This window comes from Charadrius vociferus, unplaced genomic scaffold, assembly GCF_000708025.1.
Source record: "Charadrius vociferus isolate BGI_N301 unplaced genomic scaffold, ASM70802v2 scaffold125, whole genome shotgun sequence".
Lineage (NCBI taxonomy): Eukaryota > Metazoa > Chordata > Aves > Charadriiformes > Charadriidae > Charadrius > Charadrius vociferus.
This window is the reverse complement of record NW_009649036.1, coordinates 364203-392082: the sequence shown is the minus strand read 5'-3', so window position 1 is coordinate 392082 and position 27880 is coordinate 364203.

Genomic DNA, 27880 nt, shown 5'->3' with positions numbered 1-27880 from the left:
ATTCCATTAGCGCCTGCTCATGGTACAAATCCTGCTAATGCCTCTCTATCCACCTGTGTATTTCTGATGAAGGCTGAACTATGTTTCTAGAATAGCATGTAGCTGTCTCATGTCCTCAAAGTGGGTCAAATCCTCTAGTCTTTACTCCTTTCTGCTCAGTAAGGACTGCATCTCAGTGAACTGAATGATTTGAACTCATTTGAACACATTTATTTTCTCTCTAATTTCCTTCCATTCACTCACCCAGAGCATTACAACAGGATCTCAGACTAGGATTCATCAAACACCATACACAAACATTTTCAGGCCTTTCACTTTGCTTTGTGTCTTGTAAATGTAAAGATTAGCATTCTCCTTATTATATCCTTAGTAAAGAAAGATATTCTATGCTTTATTCCTTTTTCCTTTTATGTGTGTCCTCATTATCAGTCTTGGTGTTTTCTTCAGCACTTCAGAGTCCTTTCCTTCCAGTGACAAATTTTCACTCAAATAACCCTTCCTATTCAGGACATTATGATTTCACTTATTCCCAGGAAATGCAGAATCTATTTTTCATTCTGTTGGTGACCCGGATGCTATATTTCCATTGTCCTCTTTATTATATCTGTGTAAGAGTTCTGAATCATCCCAGTGTATTTGTCAGCAATTTGCCAGCTTATGCTTAGGTGATCACTAAAAGGTTTTTCTTGTCAGTCTCAGAAATTCTAATGAAATCCCACCACGTAGGCGAGGATTTAAAACAGTAAGAGAGGAAAGGGCATGACTTGCTTTCTCGCGCATACTACAGGTTCTGTGGGGAGACAGCTCTCCATCTGCAGGACAAACACTAAAGATCCGCTTTCACCTGGTGGAAAGGTAACTCATGACTATGCTGCCATTGGTGCCCCTTATCTCAGGTGCTACAGCCGTAGCCTACAATTATTTCCCTTTCTCTGCTTGCCACAGAAACACAGCTGCACTTTTGCAGAGATGGGACTCAGTCATCACTGGAGGAGGAAGGAGGATATCTTCTCACAGGTTTTATCTGGGTTGCCAGAAGTAAGGCACAGTAGTGGGAAGTAAAACTAATCTATCTTACCAACACTTTATTAGCGCAGTTCCTACAGTGTCTTGCTGCAGAGGGAATAATATGCTTCATACATTAATGGAGTTGGAGATATTAAGAGCTCAGCATTTGTCATTTAGAGTGTCACTTGACATTCTAAATACAGGAGGATATTGTGGTTAGTGCAAGTAGTGGGGTGTTGGCTAAAGAATTTTAATACTGCCTACTATAATGGAGAAAAAGCAGTGAGCCACTTTTTTCATGCATAAAACAAGTGGGGTGCCTGATAGTTTCCACATTAGACTCAGCTTTTGGAAAAAGAGATCTAGTGAAAAATGCTCATGCTGAAATATACAAAGTCCAAAATCTTCTACCTTATATTCAGCTGCTATAACTTCTTCTAATGAGAATCTCTGAGGCGTAAGAATATGTCGAGAGACTTCAATCTTGCACTTAAAAAGATAGCTGAAAAAAGCTCCCTCAGAAAAATTCTGGAATGAATCTTAACTCTCAAACAAGTCAGTCTTTACATTTTTCAGTACAATGTTTGCAATAAATCAAACATTTTCATTTTAAAACTGTAATCAGTTAAATCGTGAAGGGAATTCATTTATAAAAAAAGTCAAAGTATAAAAAAACTATCTGTCTCCTAGGTCTCCAGCTTAATATCTTCAATAAGTCAGAAGTCCTTGTATGAATTCAGAAAAGCAGAAAAGAATATATATCGGTTAGCATTTTGCACAACAGACATTTTTTCATGGGAGTACCTGCAAGGTGTCTACCTCCTATAGAGTTTCGTGTCTCATTTACCAAGGCCTTGGAAATAAATTAAGAGAAAGATTTTTTCTGCCACTCCATTTATGTGTATAGTAATTTTTTGTTGTCTTAACACAATCCTTATATTTACCCATATGTAAAATGCTTAAAGTACACTGTCAAGCTTTCTGTTTTTGCTGAAGTGAGGTCTAAGTATAGAGCACGAAACTGCTGGTCAGAAAATGTACACAGAGTAAGTTGGAAGACAAAGATGGCAGGTTCAGTCTTATATCTACTGTGAATCCCTGACATTTGTCACAGGTCTTCAGATGACACATCTTGTAACTCTATCAGAAGGTTGTTATCAGAAGTTACATCTTCTGACAATCTGCTTACTTCATATTTAGGATCCCTTAACTGAAAAGAAAGGGATTTTCAGTGGGCATGAGGGACCTTGATGTAGTTTTTCAATGAGACTGACTGTGCCCTGTTCCCTGGTTGTTTACAGAGCACAGAAGCTATTGCAATCGGTGTGGGTCATAAATTACGTTGGCCACCTCTATGTTTTTTAGTTAGTCACCTATGTGATAATCAGACAGGAACACAGCTCTTTTAAAAAAAAAATAATCAAGAAACATTGTTAGGGGAGGGCTGGCTGAACACCGGGAGTTTGAAAATATTTTGACTTTAGAACAGAAACTAGACATAGTTTTGAAAACAGACATCTCAAACTTACTCTCCAAAGCGTTGCGGAAATTTTGATGGGGACCTGACAGCCTCTACTCTATTTTAAGTGCAACTATTCCAGGCACAGGAGAGATTCTGTTTTTACAGCTATGTAAAATATGGCAGTTGCAGCCAGTATTAAACCTGCAGCCAATTTGCATTGTGGTATCTTCTCTGAAGTATAGATTGACAGCTGCAGAGTACTTACAGAAATGACAACATTCAAGAAATCTCGAAGAAGATGATGTGCAGAGTAATGAAAATGATTGACCCGACATTAGATCCAAAATCAGGATATCTCAGCTTCTCTTAACTAGTTTTATCCATCTTAAATTGGTGTATTTTAATATCAGATACTTGAGTTGTAAACTTCATTTTAGTACAAGTACCATTTAAATAATCTCCTCTACTTTAGAAGACACTTAAAGATATATCCATGTTTAAAGAAAGTTGTGTTTGTTTGAACTTCAGCTTAAACAAATCTCAGAAGTAAAGCCAAAGCCCCCTCCCCCCCCCATAAAAAAGTGAAAAAAATAAAAAAGAGAGAAAGACAAAGGTGTGTCTTTTAACAAAAAGGATAGATACAATTCCTATGTAACAATATCACTTTCATCACTTTCTCCTTCCTTTCTTATAAAATCTACTGAGTTCAACTATGGAACAGAATAGTTAAGTATACCACACTTGTGCCAGTACTCAAGCAAATATAGGCATTAGGTGATCATCTGATTAGTTTCTTTAAGCCAAGTGGAGGCAAGAAAATGTACAAGCAAGATGCAAAACTTTGACAACAGGAGCGGAGATCCACTCAACTCAGTCCTTATTTTCCAAGGGGGCAAAAGATGTGGCTAAGGACAGAGAAGAATGGCTAAGAATGGCTATCTAACATTTGGCATTGTAAGATATTGCATCATCTCTCTAGGATGATTGATGTTATTTATTGGACAAATAACAAATTGAATGAAAATACAATAATGTTAATTTCCTGAAATAAAGCAATTTCATTTAGTTATTGGACCAAGGAGTGGAAGAATTACTCTGTATAATAGGAATACCTGTAGGCATATCGTCTGACTTGTAAGAGATTCTAAAATTAAATCTTTACCATAAATCAGACAAATTAAAAACATGAACCTTTTTATTCTGATATTTAATACAATATACAGATGACTCTGGAGGGCACAAAGCAAAATTTGTCTCAGACTTTTTCACAAAAAAGTATAAACAAGTGCATTCTACACTGGATCTGAGAGTACCTTATAATCCTCATCATCATCTTTCACTAATTGATACTGGTTTTCAGCCAATCCTACCTCTCACAGTATTTGGCGAACAGCCCATGTAATTGAACAGCCCTGAATTTTATTAATAACACAGTGACAACTTTATTCACATGCCCCCAGGTTTCTCCATGCCCATATGCTCCCTCTCTCCCACCCATGGCTATCTTACTTCTTTAGACAAAACAAACAAAACATCAATACCAGGTTAATTAAGTTATTTACTTTTCCCATTATTTACATGAGACGTGAAAGGGCTCCAAATTTCATTAAGGAGAATATGCAATTTCATGGTATTCTGCTTGGATACCTTCAACAGGCTTAAAGAAATGCACAAACAACGATCAGCTTGATAACTGCAATGATTTCAAGTCTACTGAAACAAATACAGATTTGTGATTTTCTAACCAATATATTTATTCCATGATGAACAATGTAATATGAACATCTGATTATAGGGCTCTGTCTGTTCATTGTCAATTGTGCAGTCCTTGAAATAGTAGAACTGTTGATAAAAACTCCTTCCACTGGAGCTAAGTGCTGCCTTTGCACAACTTTAATCCTGAATCAAAATGCAATGCTCAGACTATTTATATTACTACCGTAGAAGGACTAGAGCAAAGATAGGTGAATATTGCAGAAGAATATTTCCCCCAAAAAATGCATTCCTACAAAAATAAATAAATAACTGAATAAAAACAAAAATAACTTTGATGACATTAGGAACCTTTTTAACGTATTCTCTAGAAACAGCTGTTTGCAAAAATGATGTGGATGGCCAAGTTGCTGTATGTACTCACTGATGTAGGCTCCCCCACCCAAACTGGTTAATGTGTAACTCACATCACAACTTTAGAACATGCTTAAATCCTTTTCTTCTCAATGATTATGTGTGACTGCATGCTTTACTTTATATAATATTACAGAGCTAATCACAAATGGAAAGTTACACAAATGCTTAGGAGCTTTGCTGAATCAGGTGCGAGACATTAATGCTACACAGGGTTAAGCCAGAGTTGTGGAAGATTCCTCCTTCTCCCAACCTATAAGGATCCTACAACTCAAGCCACTAAGTAGCACTTTGAACCACAATATATTTATTGAATCATTGATCAGGTAAATTTGACCACTGTTTCTCTTCAAATATTGCAGAAGAATAAAGTCGGTGCTCTTACAGAATTAATACATCATTACAGATAGCTTAAAAATTCTGTGAAAAGTCACACAGAACTGAGGGTATAACTCATCCCATTCTGATAGTGAGGGAACTGTCCTTTAGCACAGAGATTATAGCTTTAAAGAAAAATGCAAGAGAACATGCAATGGTACTAGTGGGAGACACAGTTTTCCATGGCATCCTGAAAGAACAGTAAGTAGCAATCAATAAGCGCGTGCCATATATTTGGTAAAAAAAAGGGTTCAAATAAACAAATGGTGCTTGATATGGTCTTCTAAACTCAACAAAAATACAACCCTTTAGATGATAACAAAGCAATCTCAACCTTGTATTAACAAATATATTTATCTCCTTGTCTTTCCACTACTGAACTTTTGTACTGAAGTTACAGAACAGTAACATCAACTAAAAATTTGTTGGGAGCATTCAGAAGAGATTCAGTTCGACAGTGCATGTGCAGTGCAAATTAAACAATGCAGATTAATATAAACCAATTTAAGAATTTACAGACAATGAATATGTGCCAAATGATGCAATAATCTATTTTACTTATGGGAAAGAAAAGAAGTAAAGAAAAAATAGTACTTTCATTATGACATTTGAAAATGACTAATACATTATTTCCTTTCATGTTATTTGAATAACCTTTTTTTTTTTGTTTAATTGAGGAGACCAAAGAATGCACACAGATAGTGTATGAGCAAAAAGCCATATGTCTGGTGTTGGAATAGATACAAAAGGTTGTCTTGCTTAGAATATCTGACTTGTTTATGTTTGAATATGACTTTTCTATAAGGGTGGATTGGGTGATCAGGGAAACTTTGAATCTATTATTTATTCTGGCATAGGAACTGGGAAATGGATGTAGGGCTAAGTCTACGCAAGAACTTTGCTATCTCCTACCTCAGCTTTATCCTCAAAGAACCTACACTCTAGACAGAATATCTCACACTTATGACCCTCAGTTCAGAGTTGAACAAAACCTTAGCAAAGGCTTTGAGGAGACCCATTTCCAGCTCGAGCACCTCCAGAGGCAGCCACACTGCATGGGCAGATCATGTTCCCATCATACCTTTGTCCCTCTTAGGTATCTTCTTATGTATGACCCTTTGTACATTTGGAGGTCTTCCCACCAGCACAGGTCTGAGGAGCATGGATCACTCCTGTAGAGGCTGTGAAGTGTCTGATATCACCAAGTACAGACTTTGCGTCTGTCCTACTCTGAACAAAGGCATAACTTGGGAAGAGTTCTCACAAGGAGCAGAAAACTGTCACTTCGCTCCGCTGTTGGACTCATTAGAAATGCTGTACATAAGAACCGCCCAGCCCCAGGCTCCTGCTGGACAACCACAGACACCAGCAGGAAGTGAGGAGAGTAGAAGTTATACTCCCCACATACTCCCCCAGTGTCTGTGACTTGCTTCTCATAGATGGCCTGAGTTAGGGATGGTGTCTTTGGCTACATCAACACATGTTAACAGTCTTTGAGTCCACATGCCAGGTGACAGGACTTGTCCATGGGCTTTCTCTCCCTCTGGAGCAGAAGGGCAACTTCCAAGCTGCTTGTCAGGAACACATCTTCTCCATGTCAGTTCTTGCACTAGGACAAGGCATAGCCTGGGGCAGTGTTAATTTTCTCACTCCTAAACTGGGCTGGCGACTGAGTTAACAATTGTCCTAGTTTAGGGCCGGTTTGTCCCATACCACGACAACAATTCATCAGTGTGAGCTGTCTCATGCTGGTACTCAAACCTGAGCTCCTTCTCTCTGTTTAGTTTACTACTGCAGACAAAGACATAGTGTTTAATAGCCCACAAATAGATTTATCTTCCTGGTATTTGTCTAAATGTGCTTTGAACACATGTAAATTTGTAGCTTCCAGAACTGATGGGAGTTTTACAGTCAATTTCAGTGAGAAAAGAGTCAAACCAATGCCAAGTGTCTTCAAATCCCACCATTTGTCTTCTTGAAGTGTTAAAGAACTCAAGCTCTGTGCTGCAGATTGTTTAGCACTCCCTTTATTACACGTGAGAGAAATAAACAATACCTGATAATACTGTATTAGCTAATAACTCAGTACTCATATGTATGGTAAAACAACTTTTTATAAAATATAAGCCCAACAGTTGCTATGAAAAGGCTATGTAAACATGTATAGATTTTTACTGATTATAGAAGACATCAGTATGTTAATTTGTCACATGCCATCAGCAGATTGATATCTTATGGGAAAATGTTGAAATTCATGCAGCACATGATATTTTACGGATAATTATATAAACATTAAGCAGATTGTCTTAGATTTCAAAGCATTTTGCTATATCATTTACCATATTTTACACTGAATGAATAGTTATGTAATATTTAAAAAGATGCCAGCTGCAGTAGGAAATCTGTTAAATAATTGCATAAATATTATCTATTAATTAAGTTAAGTAAAGCATGCAAAATGCTATTTCATGAATTAGTACGATAGATTTAATTTTATTCTTGTATGTTTGCCCCCTTGACAACAAGACTTAGTAAAAGCATTAGTTTTCTAAAACATGAGACTGCCTTTGTTGTGACAGCTGCCACATTAATGTAACAGTACAAGAATGAACTTAAACATGTGTTCAAATATTCGAACAGTCTCAACAAAATACATAGGATATGTTTGTGCCTGAAGTTGATGCCCAAGTGCTTTGCTTGATCTCAGCATACCGATTGACAATCTAATTCAAATTATTTACATCAGAAACCCCAAAGGTCCAGTGTCTTGACATTAGCCAAGGAAGGTGGGCTTGAAGAAATCTTTTACAGGTAGTGATATGCATGTATAATAGTGTCCTAGCTTCCAGAAGTCCATAGCGAAGAGAATTGCTCAACAAGAGATGGTGTCTTTGCAATAAATTGTCATTGATGGGTGTTTGTTCCAATGACTTACCATTTTTGGAACCTGCATAAAATTTTACCTTCACTTAATAAAAGAAAAGAAGAAAGAGAATGATATCAATTTTGCATTCTTAAAAACCATAGCCTGGAAGGTATTCATAGAATGATTAGGTTGGAAGGAACCTTAAAGATCATCTAATTCCAACTCCCCTGCCAGATGGTTGTATTAACCAAGTTGTAAATTGTTGTGGGTTATGCTGTATTCAAAGCATTACATCAAAAAATAGCAAGAACAAAATAATACAGCAGAAGGAATACTATGCTATGAGGTTATGCTGTCCTTATTTTTCAGCAGCACTCTTTTTATCTTTCTAGTTTTCCTACTCTCCTTTCTTCTCCCAACCACGTTCTCTTTTCCACCTTTATTTTAACACTCTATTGTCCCCATCCTCCATCCTTTCCTTCTTCTAATTATGCAGACATCTTCAAGCTTTTTTCATGGTTGCTGATCTCTACTAGAAACAATTGTTTGTAGTTTTGGTTAATACACTTCCTTGAAATTGAATTAATGCCTTAGCTGTATCTGTAAGGTATATTTTTCACACCGAACACCTCAGGTAATGCGGACTTTAAGACTTAAAGTTCTAACGGTTCCCAATTTCAGTTAATATTAGTGATGAATATTTTCATACATGTATGATCCTTTTTCAGTTTAAAGATCCTTTTTAATGTCAGCACAACAGAGCATATGATGGAGTTTCACTGCTGTAGATTAAGGGATCTATCTGCATCATGATTTCTACAAAATGTGTGGTTCATGGTGAAGTGTGGAACCATCTGTCAGCCAAAAGACCTGAAAACACTGAAAAGGAGAAAGGGCAGGACCTCTCTGGACAACCCTTGAAAACTCAGATATTAAAAAAAAAGGTACTAAAACTGGTGAGTATGTAATCTTTCACTGTTTTCTCAATAATAGGAATGGAAGCACAATGTCAAAGACTATTTTTATGGGCCCTACTAATGCCAGAAGTACTAATTTCTTGCACTTCTATTGCATATTTTATTAAATAAAATAAAAAGAATTAAGCCACAGAGGCTTAATGCAATCCAGCTGTTGCTACCAAGCTGTTGCTTGGTGTCCTGAGCACTGCCCGATTCCACTATTTACTGGGAGATATGGCCACTCACTCACGCAGGTTTGCTGAGAGGTCACTTTCCCAAAAAGCATCTGCAAGATCTGATATAACTCTGATATAAGGTAGTGGCACTTATTCATGCTGCTATGCAGCCAAGCCAAATGTGCTATAATTTAGTATGAATAAAGAATTACTTGAGGAAGTTACAAATACATAAAAGAACAGCTGTTGTGGTGTTGAAAGCAATGCATTAGTGCATGCGTGGTTCTATAAAGCCTGGTGCTGCTTCATTGTTCAACTCTTCTGCAGGTTTTTTTTTGGTTTACGTTGTCATCTATTTCAGTCACAGCTTGTGTGGGATTTCCTTTCAGCAGTGAACTTATCACAGACAAGTAATAATTAAGTTATTAATGGGCATGTTGATCACTGCAGACTGGGAAACTAAATGAAACAGAAGCTCAGAACTGTTACCTTCCTTCAATGGGTATTGGACTTTCATAGAATCATAGAATCGTAGAATTGCTAAGGTTGGAAGGGACCTTTAAGATCATCAAGTCCAACCAGCTTGACTTTGCTGAGGAAGGGTTTGCAGGAAGATTATTTAGATATAGAGAAACCATAACCTTTTCAATTAACCTTTCTGGAGCTGTTAAGACCATTTGCATAGCTCCATGTAGGTCTGAAGCTTCCACCTTTATTTTTTTCAAAACTTTCACTTCTTTCCCTCATAGTATGTGGAGATTTTGTAAGTAGCATTTCCAGGAAGACAGAAATGGGGTGGGTTGGATTATCCTTTCAGCAAGCAATTTGTCTTTCCCTGGATCGGGAAGACACCTTCTCCTACAAAGAACAGTGCTGTGTCAGCACCTAAACCAGTGCCTAAATTCCTTCTGGTTACTCAGGTTTTAAAAAAGAAAAGGAAACTGGATAAGCAGGTTTTGACCAGGTACAATTTGCTTCAGTTGTGTTTTCTTCACAACCCCAGACAAATTGCTTCATTTTGAATGTAACTGGAAAGAAATAGGAGTATGTAAGGATAGCTGGGAGGAGCTGAAAGGCCACAACTATATGCAGCTACACTGTGTGTGATAGTGGTAGGTAAGTACTTCTATTATTTAGAGCAGCTTTGCTTGCTTCTTGGGCAGATGACACACATTGAACACGCAAACCTCCGTTCAGGGAATTCGGCTTGTTTACTGTTTTTTAGAACTCAGGCAGCCCATTGTTGATTTATTTTTTGAGCAAATTGCTCTGTTGACAACAACTCACACACAGTGAGTCATCTCACCCAACTTTAATCTCTTCAGTATGGGTATCTAAATCAGAGCTGGTGATGTACATTTTCTTACCATCAATTAAGAAAAATGGGCACTGACAGGTGTGATTCTTCTGCCCCTAATGAGGTCAGATGAAGCCTAGAAAAGGCCATTTCTCTCTCTTGACTAAAAAACCAATTGGGGGTGAATAACTTAGCTAAGACTTAACCTATATTGTAGATATCTGAAATTAGGGAGGATGAATCAGTTTCCAGCCATGGGGTTTCTCTTAAAACACAATGCAATTCCATATCTTGTTGATATACAAATACAGTATATCAACTGTTTGGCAAGGAGATCAGAGCTGTGAGATGAGAGAAAAGTCCACTGTAAAAAGATGCCTTTGGGTTTTGTTTTCTATTGTTCCTGCCATGTTTCAAATCAGTATTCAATGTTAAATATCAGTTCAGAACAAATCGTGCCTTGCAAGACTCTACCAGGCTTGAGGAGGGTCCGCAGAGAGTTCCACAACCTGAGCTCAACCCATCTCAAATGGGCAATACAGCTGTAGAAAGAGCTGTTTGGCAGACTTTCAAATATCTTTTGAACAAGCTCCTTTATGCCCAGGCACTCATTGTTTCTTTTCAAAGCTCATCATGAAAACTAATCCTGAAAGCAGCCAATATTTGTATTGATTCAGTTGTTTTATTTGAGAAGGAGAGCAGTCAAGGAGAAAAAAAGACTTTCTATGCCTACAACAAAATTAGCATCTTCAGTGTCTGGGAGAAAACTTCAAAGGCACCCATCCTCCAGCCCTATCAGAGAATCTCTGACTTAGGTTCTACAATGATGTTTAAAGGTTTGATTCAAAACTCAATGCAACTGAATGAGTTTTCCCAGGGATTTCCACAGGTTCTGAATAAGGACCTAAGACCATGTTGTTAATCATGTTTTGCTTTGAGAATTTAGTCTGTCATTGTTTTCTAGTCTTGCAGGGTCTGTTTTGGTGTACTACAGGAGTGAACACTAAGCTTATAGTTGTTAAGGCGCTATACAGTGAATCAGTTGTGGGAAATGGTTGAGGAACATGAAAAAAAGCAAGAAGTGTGATAGGTTAGTATCCTTAGGTGGCCACCTGTTTCGTTCCAATTTGGTGCTTTTCTGTGCTTTTAGGCCCTAGCTCAGAAAAGTGCGAATTCATGATCTGACATCTGTGAGTTATTTTTGTGAAAATCAGGGGATCCTTAATCGATTAAAACATGAGTTTAAGTAAAGATTGTGTAACAATCCACAGTGATAACCTTCCATAAGTTTCAACTAGCTAGAATCACATCATGCCACTACTATCCAAAATGCCACCTTCCAAAATGTATGATTAGGTCTAACAACACCCTTGTTGCATAACAGGTCTTGGCCAATCAGGTCCAAATTAGGTTCACAAGATTTCTTAGTACCTTTTCCCTTCTTTCCTCTGACCAATTAACAGTTACTGACTGTGACTCCCTGGTAATGCCAATGAAATTTTAAACTTCAAATATTATAAAATGCAGATTTAGGCCGTATATTTGACTAGTCAGTAGTTTTCTGGCAAAGATCTTACCTAATATATGCAAGGTGTTGCACATATTGCAGCACAGTGTTGAGAAACTTGGAAAATAATGATGCTTCATGGAAACAATTTAAAAATTGGCAGCTTCAGAAAAAAAAAAAAAGCAGTAATTTTTGTATGTAGATGCAAACTCTGTATGAAAGAATTGGAAAATAATCCTGAATTTAATGGTCCATAAACATGGGGTGGCTGTAACTTACAAGTTTAATTGGCTGTGAATCTATCCATGAAGCTATGGAGTGACTTAGCTGCCAGAAGAGATTGGGGGGGGAAAAAGAGGAAAGATTTTTTTATATTTTTATGGAATAATATCCATTTTTTTTCTGAACTCTTTATAGCAAGCTTCTATCCATCTAAACTATGAATCAATCACATTTGGAAACTGTTGAACTAGATGTTTTTCAGAAGTTCATTAGCATATATCTAATATATTGTCCTGTGGAATAAGCTATGTGATTTGGCAAGCAAATTATTTTCCTAAAATTCCACTATGTAGCAGTGCATCTCTTCTAATCACTGCAGAAGAAACTCACCTGCAAAGTTTTTATGATGGTAGCCAGAGCTAAACTTGAAGCATTCCCCCATGCTTCATCTAAGGGACAGGACACACACTGAGGTTGCTCTGTGGGAAAGTGCATAAAGCAATCAGAAGGTAGAAGTGCTCTCCTAAAGAACTATTACTTATCTCATTTTACACACCTTAAGTTAAAAGTGTCCTCAGTTTCTTCTTGCTTTAGAAGAATGTCCAGGAAAACTTAAGGTCCTGAGGTACTTCATACATGTAACACAGATTAACTCATTAGACATATCTGAACATCACATTTCATATTTAGAGATTCCTGTTGCTCTATACAGGATTTGGTCCATGGTTTCATTTAGGGTGTGCTGCTTTGTCTATCCTTCTCTCTCTTTTTGTCCCATTTCACTGACTTCCCAAAATTTGTTGCTGATTAGATGAGGGAACATGGTTGGCTCAAACAGTTCCTTCCAGGAGGGTCATGCATTTACTAGTCTCTGACCCCGTTCATTAATTCTCTTCCATGGGGGAATACATCAAATATTTTCTGTTCCTTCTTATAATAGAGACTATATGCATTTTCATAAAACCTTCAGGCAGTATCTCGGTGAAATATAAAGTGATGGCAAGACACTGATGATATATTTATATTACAATGATACAACCCAAAGATAAATTGGCAATGCCATGCTATCTTCACGTTAGCCATTTTCTCAGAACATTGGCTAAGCAGTGGTTATAGCAGAAAGAGAATGTGTTCAGAGAGAGATAACAAAGAGGGGAGAAACACAGAGAAATTCCTTCATACTGTAGGCACAAAGAGATCAGGTTTGTTTAGTATAGACAGAGGCACCATTCTCCCTCCGTTCCCAGGAAGTAATGCCATAAGACTGAATTAAAAACTATAAAATTTGCTGAGGTGATTACAGGAGAGGCAGGCATTGGTTTTATTTAGAGTACACCTAAGTCCTATTTACAAAGTTTTTCCACAACCAGAATGTACAACAAATCTGAAGTTTTTCACATGATCCTATAACCCATGGAAGGTAAAAATAAGAAAGGAAATATCACAAGTATCATTTTAAAATCACAAGGGATAGAAACACTAGAGCAGTAAATGTATTTCTACAAGAAGAGAAGGAGAAAAATAGTCAAATGAAATTCCACTTAACCTTTCTTGTAATGCATGAAGCAGGCATAAAAGTGAAAGGTTATTCAAAATGCACAAATAAGATTCCTTTCACAAGAGATATCTTTAACTCACAGGACTCGTGACAACTTCAAATCATTGTATGCAAGGGATTGATTAAGTTCACAAAAGAATTAGCCATCTATAGAGAAAATGAACATCTATGGCTATAAAGTATTTTAAAATAAATACAGATTTATTCAGTTAGTTAAAGAGGTAGATGGTTATTCATGTTTCAGGACAGTTTCTTAATATTCTTAGGATAAAACTTGGCCTACAGGTGAGCATATACATGGTAAATGCTGAAAAAAAATATTTTAGTATTCAGATGTGTGGCTTTAGCACACTGACATACTGTACCTGTGTTTATTCATTCTGTATGGTATGAAAGGAACAGGTGATCACTAATGGAAATCAAGGATGTATTTGGGTCATGACTTGTTGAAAAGGTAAAGTCCTGAGTAAGAGATGGCAGATTCATACAATATGGAAGTATCATTGGCTTCAAACAAAAAGTATAACCACGGTGCTTCAGTCTGGCTAAGTAGCTGTGCAGAAAAATGTCCAGGCTAATTAACTTTGGCAGCGTGCTGTTTGAATGTGACTACACTGTTCTGGGAGCCTGGTTAGTGTCTCTGTACTAAGTAGATGTAAGATCTGCTTAATTCTTATGATTCATCATTAGCCTTTCCTACTATCTTGTTTCCAAGAACTTGTCTTTTTACGGAATTTGTTTCACTGCGGTAAGTGTGTGTACTGTGGTATGTATAATCCAGAGGTTCCCATTACAGACAACAGGCTGATCTGCACTAAACCAAGATCTTTCAAAGTGACCAACTAGGCCAACTCTAGACCAACTCTGAGAGATCCATGAAAGACAACGAGGACAATCATTTTGATAGTCACTTGTAGCTAGGAAAATCTGAGAAATTTGTAAAGGGGTCTGAGTCTTCATTGCCAATCTTTTATAGGGCGAGTTAAATCTGAAAAAGGTTGAAATGCCCTGCTCTGGATTTCAGACCTTCTCTGCTAGAAGCTGAACTTCTTTCAAACTTTCAGCACTCCTTCATTCTTGGAATATACAGCTGTAGTGATAGGCCAGTGGCAGAAGTAATTCTTCAGCCATTACACTATGTAACATAGATGACAATGCAATTTAAGATGTGAGTATTCTTTTTCTTCCTCTAGTGAATCTGTGGTGTAGATAATGGGTAGTTTTGTCACTGCCAGACAAGTGGTTTCCCTCTAGGAGATCTCTCTCTGCACTCAGAAATTCATTCTTTGAATTACTTTCTTCTTGTGGGTTGAACCCTAGTAAAACTGAAATGTCAAACACTAGTAAGAAGAGATGGTATTTTATCAGGCACTTACATCACAGTGACTGAGTAAAACTGAATCAAGTATATTATTCACTGAAGTGCAGATTGTTGGCAACTTGGTATTAAGAAAGGCTAAAGATGAATCATAAATTTAACAGATCTTACAACTACTGCAAAGACAGCAACAGACTGGTAGATAAGAGCTGGAAAAGACCTATATGGGCACGGAGGTGAGCTTTCTGCCTGCGCAAAACTATTCTTTACATTGTAAAGGATAAAGAGGTAAAATTTCAAGGGAAAATGATTTACCTAGACCGTGTGACAACAACAGAAGTATTACATTCATTTGTTAGGTCTCTGTCTGGGCTAATCTTATGTCTCAGTGCAGTGATCTGGTTTTATTTGAGGCAAGTTCTAATGAGGCTACCATCAGTGGAGCTCCATAGAAATGTTAAGGCAGTGGATGTTATTGCTTGGAAGTAGGAAAATCTAAATGTTTTGAGAATTACTTTTTTCAAGTAAACAAAAGAAAGAGGTGTGCAGCACTGTGTCCATGGTTTTGTCACCTTCCTAATAAGAAGCACAGTGTAGACATCTGAAGGCCACAACTTTGAGGTGACCCTGCCATGCTTATTGTTCAGAATTGCCAGGCATTACCGTTTTGCCGGTTTCCTTGATAAATAAGCAGGAACTGGTCAGCCCTGGACATTCTTGGCTATTGGTATCCATAATACAAACATTGTGTCCAGGAAACAGGCCTTACCCCAAGGTTGCTCAAAATGTTTATTGGTCATCTTTTTGAGAAACATGCAATAGTTTCTGGTACATTTCCAGACAAACCCAGGTGCTGGTGGGCTGGTAACTAGAAATAATACTCTTATTTTTCAAATGGTCTGAGTCACAAGTTAAATCCAGCCATTTTAATGGCTTTTTAATCCAGCAACCTCCAAGACAATGTTTTAGGGAACCAAGAACATAAGCTAGAGCAAGAGAATGAGTCTTTCTTGGAAAGCAGGAATTCACAGAAGATCTTAGACACCTCAACGTGATCTCTTTATATATTTCTATGGCAAGGAAGGCTAATGATAACTTTTCATTTACGTAAAGGGGGAAGATGAAGTAGAACTGAGATGAACAGAAGTCATCTGATCAAACCCAAGTCATGCAGAACTCAGGGACCAAGCCTAAGCAAGTGAGCTTGGTTCATAATAAGTGAAGACAGGTAAGCATTTCTAGTGGGGCAAACACAGCATACAAAAATTGTATATACTTATTGGAAGCTTCCAGGGACTAAAGAGGGAACCTGAACAATTATTGCACACAAAGGTTCTAAAGCCAGCTGTTTCTACCAAAATGTCCTGAAGTGTATACAGTCTATATATATCGTCTTGGTAAGACCAAAACTACAACAGGACCATGAGCTGTTTTTTCATACTTCAGGGAAAATATGGAAATACAGCTTCAAAAAGTGACAGAAGGTTTAAAGCAGCCCCCATATGACACAGGAAGCATGGCAAGTGATTTAGTTTACCAAACAAGAAGGTAAATCTGAAAAGATTTGTGGCTGTATATGAGGAAGATAATTGAAAATTAGTAGATATAGAACTTCTAGACTCACTGACTAGGGTTTAGCACTTCTGCCACTGGAAGTCAAAATTTAAAAAAAAAACCCAAACTAATATTAATATTTCTTAGTTTTGAGGCATGTCTCTCAGGCAAGCATGGAAAAATTTGTTAGGACAGACAATAAGACTTTCCACCATCTGAGGTACTAAAACAAGAATAATTCATTTAAAGACATTCTTTAGTCAAATCTGGGAGAAGTCCTGTGATCTGTGTCAAACTATAAGACAAACGTGTTCTTTCTAACCATAGAGTCTGTGGGGCTGATCCAGCATATTGGTGTTCTTTTCTAAGATCTGGAAGGAACTGTGTTCCCTTAGCAAGCTCATACCTCTTCCACAGTCCCTTTTCAGCCTTCAGATAGATATTTCCATGTGGAATGATGCATTTTTTCCCGACAATATACAGCTAGGTCAGTATTTTCTATTTTGTTTTATTCTACTGTCTTCAAGGCGAGTAGTCACAGAGGTAGGACTACTGTACTTTGAAGACTTGGACAGTAGGAGATGACATAATATTTAACAGCGTCTGGGTCAAACGCTCAGACAAAGATGCAGATTGTCATCGAGAAAAGGAATTTCCCTGGGTTAGACTAGCAGGGAATTTACTGTTGTTTCTACTTTGTTCTGCAGACAGGGATTCATTCATTAAGATCACCTGTTCTCCATTACATCTCTGTCTTGTGATGGAGCTGCCAATTATACAGACTTCCTGCTGACATCCAAGTCCTTTTCAAAGTGTTATGTGAGATGCATCAGATGCTCTTATGTGAGATGTATCAGAACCACTGGTCTCAGAGTTGCCAGAGGAGGCAGGTCTGTCACTGTATGTTAGACTTCTAATCCAGCGTAAATGTAGAGAGAGAAAATATCACTGAGGCCTCATCCAAAAATTATTTTGTAGTTTATCAAAAGTACATGGTACTGCAGTTTCACTCTTGAGTGAATTATAACACTCTTGATAGAGCTCAAGGTAGATCACCTGACTTCTTGCTATTCTTAAATTCTGGACAAAATTTCAAGGCAGAAAAGCTCTGTTCTTAGAGCTTCTAGAAACATTTTCTGAAATAGAATTTTGTTTATTCTGTAGCCTTGCAGGTCTATTCATTGGGATTATGGAATGATAAATGTAGAAGATGTTAGGCTGCAATCCTTTGAAATTTGTAGCCATTGTCATAAATTTTAAAGGTATATATATCAACAGGTTGGGCAGGGAATAAACACCACTGGGCTTGTCTCTGACACATTGGAGAATACAAAGCAAGAAATTCAAAATGAAAGCCAGAACCATTTAGAGCAAGATTCATTCTTTTTGGATCAATATGTAACTCCATTTTAAATGCCTTGGTCTCAATAGAATGCATCTTGCAATGTATTACCTCAATAAATACGGTTGGTGGTATGAGTATGCAGCATTTGGGGATTTGTTCTCTTATCTGCAACAACTTGATTTTTGATTCATGTATTGAATATTTTCATTGATTCCACTGGTTACATTACACATTTCACATTAGAATGAGAGATGAAAGTACTGCCTCCACTCTGGGCCATGGGAGAAATGACGAAGCATTGCCACTTACTTGGTGAAAAAAACTCATACAATGAATGAAAAAAGCAGTAATGAAATATTTCAAAGGTGGACGATAATTAATAAGGAGAGAGATTAATTGTCTGGTCAGAATGATGTCATAATATCGTTTACTACCACAACCCCAAATACTGGTCTCAACCACTGCAAACCACTGACCATTTAAAGAGAAATGCAGAAAAGAGACAAAACAACAACAATAAAAAATATATGAATCAGTTTGTAGCTTAAACATTTATATTGAAAAGCTTTTAACTATTTTCTCTGAGGTTCCAGCAAATAAACTTGAACATAATTTTGAGAAGTAACATTTTCCTTTGAGTCTGCTTTTATTCAGTCTCTCACTGCAAAGTAGGTGAGAACATACAGAGCACTTCAATGAGACTGACTGCATTTACAGATGGAAGAAAAGGATGATAATTAGTAAGCTTGCTGCATTCTAAAACATGAGACAAATAAATTGAATTCTGCTTTTTGGTGCTGTCAGTAATATGCCAGTAACACAACTATTTCCATAATAACTACACGAAGAAATAGTCAAAATATGAACAAAAGAGGGGATGTATATGATGTAATTAAAATGTGTTATGTGGGTGGTGTACAAAAAGAACACTTACGCGTCATAGGTTCATGAGTAATATGACATCTTAAAGCACTGAAAAAAAATCTAGCCTACACAGTAAGCACAACATTGTACAAACATTTACAGATTTGTTAGATGAGAATAGCCAGTAAACAACCTTAACTGTACAGGAAGTATATGAGCTTTTAATAGAAGTGCTCAGGCATAGACAACGTGAAAACATTTCGTTCAGGAGAAACCATGTATTATTATTGCTATCCAAAAGTGACCAAAGCAGGAGTCTCTAAGGCCATTCTGTGCATTAAAATCCCACTTTGAACCTGCTCAAAGTGAATTCTACACACAGACTAGAATAATTCATCCATGTCCCTGCTGGAATTGGCAACAAAGACATGCACAGTGATGGACTGTGTCAGGATCGTGCAGTATGAGTACCTATGACAGTCAGGCTGTGTAAAGCCCAGTTAAAAATTATTCCACTGGAAATAGCCACACTGAAGGTACAAAAAAAAAAAATAATCAAAGATATTGTTTGCTGTTGTATTACTATGGGAAGCCCGAGAAAGAATTAATGCACTCACCTTCTTGCCTTCTTACCTCACAAGATAGAAGAAGTTAAAGATGGTATCTCATATTCCAGTAGGATTGATTCAATTTTCTTTGGCCTCTCTGTTTCCCCACTGCTATTTTAACACCTTCTTTCATTCAGTTGGACATTTATTTACAACAGGAAATAAAATAAACCACAGTGGAGAAATGAAGAAATAAACAAGCAATAAAGACCAGCTAGTTATTGTAGGGAGCTATAACACTAGTTTCTTACTGAATCTTCATTATTTCCTTTATTTCACCTCCAAAAGTGTAAAGAAGTGTAATATTCTTAGTAAATGGAAAGATGAAAAGTAAACTGAGGACATGCTGGATCAAGACATGAGATGGAAGGGGCTACACGTTGTATATCTTTGACTTAAAGCTTGGCAATCGCAGAATTGCTGAGAACAAGTAAGGCTGAGTGGCTGGAAGGGAAGTGAGAAGTCCAGGGGGAAAACAGTTAATGTGTGTGTCTGTGGTTTTTTGCAAATCTGGTTATATAGGGCTACTTTTCAACAAAAGAAACCATATTTATTCGGTATAATTTCAAGAAGGTAAAATGGTAAAATGGAGTTGTTTTATCTTCAAGCCAAAAGCTGGTAGGTCAGCCATATTCCAGGTACTGCTTGAAAAGCAAATTCAAAGAAAATGGCATATCCATAAAAGCATAAATGCATTTTGCCCTAACCCCAGAATATTTTATTCTAAGGCTGATGGGAAATGGAAGTGCTTGATTTAGTAAACGGCATAGCATAACATTTTCAGAAAGGAATTATGGATTTTGTGTATCACCTTGTGCTCAAGTTGGCAATGACTTTAGAGAAAATCAAACCAGCTAAAATAAAACATTTATTGTCTCTAATCATTGCACAAACCCATCCAAACAAATGAAGAAACAAATTAAATAAAAAATGCTATAATTCTGATTACAAAAGGAAGGTAATGTGATTTTTGAGGTCCCATTTTGCTTTGGTCCAAACCATAGAAAAATTTGCACTACTGGAAGACTCTTAGTTTCTCCAACAAAAATGAATATCCAGACTTTATGAAATCTTTCAAGGATGCTGCAATTCCAACTGCAAAGCAAAAGTATGCATTTTGGCCATATTTCCAGGCGTTGTGGTGTTGCAGTTGCTGATCATAACATCTTTACTACCTGAAAATATAGAGAGTGGTGTCCCTATGTCACATAAATCATAAGTTTCATCCCTATTCTGTACTGGATGTTGGCAGAAAGGTGACATTGTGCAACAAATATTTTCTTGTAGAAGTTTAGGTTTTCCTAAGTATCTAGAGGTCTCTGCTGAAGAGTTAAAGATGTTATTTTGTTTTGAATTTTTACATTTATTTCTCTGTAAATACCTGTTTTCTTAAAAGCCAAATGCTCCCTTTTGTTGTGATCAGCAATTCCTTAGAGATTCTAATTAAATCTAGTCCATTACAGCACATTAGGTGGTGTTAAAAAGCAATTTGGTTTCCCTTCCCCAGTCCATGCCAACATGCTTACCCAATTACTTCCACAGTACTTTAAAGATGAGATTTTCAAAAGCATCAGCATTGGCAAAATGCTGTTATCAGTAAGTCAGTGGTCATCCCATTGACTTCAAATCTACAAGAAACAAAATAGCAAATGTTCAAGTATCTTTTAAAGACCCCAAACTGTCTAAATTATGGGATAGCACTGTAATACATTACAGCAATACCACTAAGCTAATTAGTTGGTGCTTTCAGTGGCTTCTTATGTCAATATAATTCAATTGCTTAAGAGTCTCTTCCCCATTCTGGTTTTGGGCAGTAATAGGGACATTTTTATTATAACTGACACTGGCAATTAGATTTCAGAGATTACTTTAGGAACCTAATTTCTTTTTTTCTCTAGAACCACTACTTTTGAGTTACAGAAAAAAAAATTTCGGAACTTATGAGCCTGTCTGTTAGGATGGAAAGGAAAGTAGAGGCAGTCAGAGAACACCTGAATTAATTCTACATTTAATAATTCACTAACCATCACTATGAAAGGAAAGCAAACAGCTGAGATTGCAGTGATCTGGCTGCAGAATATAGAAATTTGGGTCCCAAACTCCTGTCTGAGTGCCAGAGATATTTTCCTTCTGAAGGTCCTTCAGTGCTTTCCTCATTTTTATTCTTGTTTTTAGCTCATGTACCATTGTGAAATGTTTCTTCTCCCACAATTTTAACTTCCAAAATGTGCAACATTCCTTTAATGAGGCAAGTGAAGGACTCCAAAGCTGGGTTTTGCATTATGGATATTATTATTGCTATGTTTTTGAAAGCGAAAGAGAAACATTTTTGATAACCAATGTCAGAGCCTGGAGGTAGGTGTCATGCCGCTAGGAAACAGAATTTAAGCTAATCTGTTTCTCATGGTTGTATAACATCTCTTAGGAAGTCTTCACAAATAAGAGTAAATTATTAGTCTCTCTTCTGGGAAGAAACTCAGAGCCCTTATTACTGTTAAGCTTTCCAGCCAGGTGCCTCCTAGTGGATTTAATAAATACTGACAAATTAACCAATTTTTTGTCTGTGTCAGAGTGGCAAGGAACAAGCTCTCTAAAGGGCTGAAAGGCATTAATCACATATACGGAACTAAGAGAAGAGAGACATGTTCTCATTTGGGGTTACTTCCATGGGCGGCGATCTCTTCCACTACAACAGCTATTATCCAGGCCTCGGAGTCCTCAGTCACCTTCTAGGCTGGTGTATTAATGCAAAGCTGAAAATCGTGGTGGGTTACATTGTTATGCTAAGTAGTGAAAAGCAACATGGGAAGACCCAGCCCAGCAGTTACGGCAGCACCTCGGCGCTGGCTGGGCATCCAGCGGCCACGCAAAGGGCTGTGGGCAGTCACCGCACGGCCCCAGGCAGGCACCAGCTCCCCACTCCGAGCCCCAGGGAAGCAACGGAGCACTCACCTGCGAGGGACTTGTTTGCCCATTTGGTTATATGTGATTTACATAGCTGGAAGAACAATCTTGTTAAGGGGAAAAGAAGGAAACAAAGACAAAATAGCTTTTCAATTATAGGTACAAGGTGTTAGGGAGTGCGCCAATTGCTCTCCATCTGTATTCTGCATCTGTTGACTTTTGCACGTCTTGTTGTGTGTTTTCAGCTCTCTTCATTGATTATAGATTTAGATGCTGTAATTTCTACCAACCACGATACTAGAAAATTGTCAAAATATTTGCAGCCAAATGCAAACACACTCAAAATTCCACTGCCTTTAAACTCCAAAGCTTACAGGTAGGGGAAAAAAAAAAAAAGAAATACTGCTTAGATTCATAATTTTCTTCAATAAAAAATGGTGCATTTTGCGGTGCAAGATGATTACTTTTAGATCAAAACATTTTCAGTGCTTGATGCTGGGATTAGAATTCCCCAAACCAAACATTTACACCTTTATACATTTTTAAAAAGTGTTTTTTCAGATTTTCCAAATTTGATCAATGAATTTTTTTTTCCACTTTGGAGGGCAGATAAACTGTTCTTTGGCAACGGACCAATTAAATGAGAAGGGAAAAGCTTCTTCACTGGTAAAGACAGGCAGGATGAAAATAAATTGATGTGGTGCCTGGATTGCCGTGACCATTAGAGCGCTTTGAGGACAAAACAAAGGAAAAAGTGATGGGAAGAGAGTAACCGCAGACTACGCTGGATAACCCTTTGCCCGAACCTTAACCAAATTTCAGAGAGAAATAGAAGATTTAGGTTGGGATCATACGCAGACACAAAAAAGGAATTACTTTTTTTTTTTTTTCTGTTGAACTTTTCTTTCTGGTGAATATTCTGTCAGAGGAGATGAGCACTCAGCTTTCAATTTTTGAGTAATTACATAAATGCAGTAAAAGATGATTGAGGAGAAGCAGACTGTTAGATCATTTAAATGTGGACACAGAAATGTAGGATCTACTCCACTTAATAAGTGAGCTCGACAGGGAAAATCCAGCATGATTTTTTTCAGGTTTTATTTCTTCCTTCTTAAGCTTTTCTTGTTTTCTTGCTATTGTTTCTTGTCTGTGAGGCTGGGCAAGGGCCTCAGTGAGGATTGAAGTCTCTGTAGATTTTCCTGCTGGCTCCTAAACTGTGTATAAATACAATATTCCCAGGCTTATCCAGCTCTGCTTTAGAATCCATTTGTAATCCACACAAGAGCAGTAAAGAAGAAACATATACCGTATTATTACTGGGATAATTGCTGGCTGGCTAATCTCACGTTTCATTGCTGCTGGGTCTCTTTTCTTATTAGCTGTGAATGTTTACAATTTCTGTGATTGTGTAAGTCCTTCTTGCCTCATCTAGCCTCTCTGCAGAACCGACAGCTGTCCTTGACTTTAAAGCATGATATATTCTGCTTCATTTACAATACATCCAAATCCCGCCTAAACAGACGTTCCATTTCTTGGTGAGGTGCCAGTGATTCTGAACAGTCAGATTCTGCCAGCTATTACTATTTTCAATAGCCAGCTTCTGGGAGAAAAGACATGGTATGAGGCTTTGAAGTAGCTGATCAGCTATGCTCAAGTGACCACTGCTAGCTGTATGGCCATAGCCTGGATTCATTGTATCCGTGTACTTCTCATTTCAGTACAAACTCAAAGAAGAGATCTGAGAAATGTCTCTGCACCTGCAAAAGCTGAAAACAAGGTTTGCCTTCTGTTGCTTAGCAGATGTGACTGACCTCAAAGCTATGTATGATCATCTCATTTCCAAGAATGGGCAAGACGACAATAAAAGAAAAATAATAGGATATATATTTACCCTAAAAAAAAAGCTCTGGTAGGTTTCATATACTCCAGTATTTTCTGGTTTTCATAAAGCTACATGCCTTTAGTCTTTCCTTTGTTTGCTTTCTCATTTTTAATACCCCAACGCAGAAATTTAGAAAGATTGATTAGTAGTGGTAGTGCTCTATTTTTGTGAAAAACAAGTTTGTTGCAGTTTGGCCAGGTCTTTAACCATCAGCAAATGCAAGTTCAATTTGCTGCCTAGTTCTGGTTTGGGAAGGTGACAACAGCTGTCACACCACATCCATGACCATCCTCCAGCACAACAGGAGCTCATATTTCCTCTCTGCTTGAGGAGAGCAGACACTGTGCTACTTGTCTCCCTTCCCTTTCGATGCCCTCTTTCCAGTAAATCTGCATCCAGCAGTGCCTGAACTCCAGGAATCCCGTCTCTCAAGTGAGTGCCCAGTCATTAGTCTGGAAGCTTCTCTGTTTCTTATTTTCTCCATCAATTAATGTTTACTTATTTTAAAACTGGAAAAACTCCAGACAGAGAGATGCCTACTGCAAACAATGCTGCAGTTGCTGGTTGGTACATGCTCCCTCTTGTGTTAAAGGGGCAAAGTTTTGGCAGAAAATAAACCCCCTTGCATTCTAACACTCCTCACCGAGGTGGGAGGCTAGGGGCGGCTAGTTTTAAATTCTGAGTGATGCCCAATTCACCACTATCAGTCCAGGCACGTTTAATATATTAAACTGTTAATGGTTCTGGATACACCGATAGCAGACTGCACCTTCAGCCCAGCCATGCTCATGAACTAACACGGCCTCGCTTCAGTTGCGTTCAATGAGAAAACCCAAACGACTCGCTGCCTACACAGTACAGTTTATTTAAACAACAGATACACAAGTTCTTTGGGATTGCCGGTGATAGTGACTGTCTGCAAAGCACACGAGAATACTAAAGATGCTAGCAATATAGCTCAATTAACAAAAGCACTAAGTTATAAAACCACTCTACATAGAGATTTCTAAGTTTCCCGGGGAAGCACTTGGTATAGCCAAGTGTTCGAATCTTACCCACAAGGGTCCTTATGGGGAAGAAAGAGAGGCTTAACCCGTGTATTGGTCCCAGAAGTCCACAATGGTGTCTTCCCTCACATCCCCCTTTTCTTGGGCTATTTTTATGCTATTTTTTATCTTCAAGGTGGAGTTTTAGTGACTCTAGTCATAAATACTTTCATTATGATTGGTGTAAAATTTTCTCACCTCACATTTAAAGGTATAGTTTACGAAAAATTCAGGGCGCAGACTCAAGGAGGAGTGGTCACACCTTGGAGGCAGGTAGCTTTTCGGATGGAGGTGTGTTTTGGTATTATAATGATATTATAATCAGCAAAATTCACTAAGGGACAGCATTTTGTCAAAAAAGTGACAGATTGTTGGCTCAGGGTAGCAAGTAGGCAGTTTATCAGTTCTATAAGACCTTCGAGGGCTCCATTTGGTCCCCAAGTTCCCAGTTTATCACAGGGTTTTAGCCACAGTGTCTCCACTCTGCTCCATCCTTGGCACTGTTTTTCTTCTGTGGTGCCATCTCATTCCCATGTTTTCTGGATTATCACAGGGTTTGGCCTTGGAGACTCCACCCCACTCCACTCCCTGTGTTGCTTTGCAAGCAATATTGTACAGGGAATCACAGATGTAGCGGATTCTTCACATACCAGCTGCGGCTGAATTTTACCCGAGAAGACTTTTGGTTTTATACCTTTTCTTAATGTGTGACCAATGCTGTATTACTGATCATTTTTAGTTATCATTCCACACTCCCCAAGGGCAGGACACCACAGGACCTATTCCAGGACCAGCTTCCACATTTGAAAGTGGTATGTCCTCCATATTCCTACCTTGCACCTGTCAGCCACCTGTACAGATATCGTAGGTATCTTTCAGGCATCTGCAATGGCACAAGACAGCTGTATCTAGGCACCTGAAACAGTTCCTTAAATGCATAAAGCAATTTTCTGCTGGATGGAACTACCAATCATAAGAAGTGAGAGTTAAAATCTTCTCATGGGGAGTATGGAGCTAAGTATAGTGATTTGACATTCCACTCAATTGCTCTAACCACTGTGTTGTAAAAACAAAATTTCCCCCCTTCCCTTCCCTTCCCTTCCCTTCCCTTCCCTTCCCTTCCCTTCCCTTCCCTTCCCTTCCCTTCCCTTCCCTTCCCTTCCCTTCCCTTCCCTTCCCTTCCCTTCCCTTCCCTTCCCTTCCCTTCCCTTCCCTTCCCTTCCCTTCCCTTCCCTTCCCTTCCCTTCCCTTCCCTTCCCTTCCCTTCCCTTCCCTTCCCTTCCCTTCCCTTCCCTTCCCTTCCCTTCCCTTCCCTTCCCTTCCCTTCCCTTCCCTTCCCTTCCCTTCCCTTCCCTTCCCTTCCCTTCCCTTCCCTTCCCTTCCCTTCCCTTCCCTTCCCTTAGAGTGTGAAAAGAGTGAAATCAAATTCATTTTCATTCAGACATTGATATTTTTGGCTTGGCAGCTGTCCTCACTAACTGCAAGCACGCCTGTATTGCAAGATGTTGAACTAATCATCCCGACACATTTCCCATCTCCTTAATGGCTTCTAAATCAATAGTGGGGAGTCTACATATAGTTCAGGGAATGTGATAAACATTCCCAAATTTGATATCCCATACTGTCCTTCCACATATATGGAGCAGAGCAGAAATCTGTCGTTTATAGTGGAAACTCTTTGGGGAAGGATTGTCGTTAAACCCATGAATTTTGAGTATTTAAATGCCTTGCTAGTTTGAAAACAAACAGTAACAAGCAAAGCAAATGCATTCCTGAGAGGAGGAGTGTCTGAGTTCTCTGACACTGAAAATCCAAACTTCGATTAAGATCGTTCTCCTTTTTACACACCTCTGGTACATATAAAATCCTAAATTTTAATGGCAGTAAGGTGTTTCTCCATTGTCCTTTCTTGTTTTTCCTTTGAGGAACTAAGGGCTTGTCTATTTTTGCATGTCTTTTACTCCCATCCTGTCAATGCTATCCTCTCCTAGTGGCAGTATTAATTCATAGTCCTTTGACAGAATGTTTTAAAGACGCGGATGTCAGAGAAAGCTGAAGCGTCACCATAGCATTATGCAAAAACATCTATTGTAATATAAATCCCTATGCCACAGCAATTTTAGCTTCTCATTTAGTCACTTATACAAGATGTGCTATAATCATGGTGAAGGCATAGCTTATTGTTACACTGATAGATTCCATACAATCAGTGCATTGTAAAATATGACGAAAATCAAGTTTTATTCTGGCAATTCAGCATTACATGACAATAGAGCCACTGCTCCCTTAAATCCTCCACAGTTCTCAGTCCATTCTTTTTCTGCTGGCTGAATCTGCTTTTTCCAGAGGTTTTGAGATGCAGCCAAGTTTCATCGACAATCCTTCTCTGGAGCTTTTCTCCTTTTGACTAACAAAGCATCAGCTGGCTCCCTGACCCTTGCATGAGGAATTCCCCCGATGGATCTAAAAGAATGAGTCACACAAAAAAATTGCCCATCGTAAAACAGTATTCTTTTTTCCCTTCTGAACAGAGAGGATGGGCCACAGATGCCAAGCTGGGGAAGGTCTCCTCTGAGAAGCTATGTCCGCTTCTTTGGCAAGCTCCATACGCTGCTGTCCTGGCACCAAGGCAGCCACGGCTGGCTCTCATGCCCAGCTGCTGAGCCCCTGCCTGCTCGCCTCGTTCAGCCTTCCACCCGAGACTTCCCACCTAACTTCCCAAGGCTGAATCTTCAAGATACTAGATCAAAATATATCCTGTAGTATCTCACCCCGAAACAACATTTTTGTGCAAATCAC